This window comes from Arachis ipaensis, chromosome B7, assembly GCF_059453495.1.
Source record: "Arachis ipaensis isolate K30076 ecotype BB chromosome B7, ASM5945349v1, whole genome shotgun sequence".
Lineage (NCBI taxonomy): Eukaryota > Viridiplantae > Streptophyta > Magnoliopsida > Fabales > Fabaceae > Arachis > Arachis ipaensis.
In genome coordinates this window covers 96,730,796-96,732,298 of record NC_142442.1, presented here as the reverse complement: position 1 = coordinate 96,732,298, position 1,503 = coordinate 96,730,796, and positions in this window count along the sequence as shown.

Genomic DNA, 1,503 nt, shown 5'->3' with positions numbered 1-1,503 from the left:
AGAAAGATCCTAGACCGTGGATTCTGGTGGCCTACTCTTTTTAGAGACGCTGCTGAATTTTGTAAATCTTGTCTCCCATGCCGAAAATTTGGTAATATATCCAGGAGGGATGAGATGCCTCAACAAATTATGCTTTTCTGTGAAATTTTTTATGTTTGGGGCATTGACTTCATGGGTCCATTTCCAAATTCTAATGGATATTTTTATATATTGTTAGCTGTGGATTATGTTTCCAAATAGGTGGAAGCAATTCATACCCGCACTGATGATGCTAACACTGTTGTTTCCTTTGTGAGAAACCACATTATATGTCGCTTCGGATCACCACGAGCAATCATGAGCGATCAAGGCACCCATTTTTGTAACAGGAGACTGACAGGATTAATGAAGAAGCATGGGATAATTCATAAAGTTGCAAAAGCTTACCATCCCCAAACTAATGGGCAAGCCGAGGTGTCAAACAGAGAAATTAAGCGTATCTTGCAAAAGATAGTAAAGCCTCATAGAAAAGACTGGAGCACCACAAGATGCACTTTGGGCATATATAACAGCATACAAGACACCCATTGGGATGAGTCCTTTCCGCTTGGTTTATGGAAAAGCTTGTCACCTCCCAGTTGAAATAGAACACAGAGCTTTTTGGGCAGTTAAGGAGTGCAACATGGGAATTGAGAAAGCCGGAGCTGAAAGGAAGTTGCAACTGCAGGAATTGGAGAGCCTTCGCCTAGAAGCTTATGAAAACTCCAGAATATACAAGGAAAAGATGAAGGCTGTACATGATCAAAACATCAAGAAGAAAGAGTTCCAACCTAGGGATTTAGTCCTCCTTTACAAATCTCGACTGAGGCTCATGCCAGGTAAGTTGAGATCAAGATGGGAAGGTCCATATAGAGTAGAGAAGGCCGAACCGTACGGAGTTTATCACCTAAGCCATCCTTCAAGCTCTGAACTTATTAAGGTTAATGGACAACGCCTGAAGCTATACCATGGCGAGAAGATGCAGAGAAATAAGGAGCTTAAGATCTTCCTCTTGGAAGATCCCCACATAGCGGAAGATTGAGCTAGTGGAGCGTCCAACTTACGGACGTTAAAGCAAAGTGCTAGGTGGGAGACAACCCACCATGGTATGATCGTTCTTTTCTTTATTTTTAGTTTTTCCTATTCAATAACTCTTCTCTTTTTTAGTACTTTCGTGCATCTACATTTACATGTTTTTATTTTCAAAAAAAAAATAAAAAAAATTTGCTACGCGACGCGATCGCATCAGCGACGCATCCGTGTCACAGGGAGAGTAAAGAAAAATAAAAATGAACAGAAAGTTCATTGATAAACCACTATTTCATGGTTTATCTTGTGCTCAATTGAGTGGATTTTATCAACTCTTTACCTACTTATTCATAATATTTGCATGGTTTTATATTTCCTTCCTGACTTTGTGCTATGATTGAAAACATGCTTCTTTGATCTTATATTTGCTTATTATTAATCCTCTCTTATCACAAT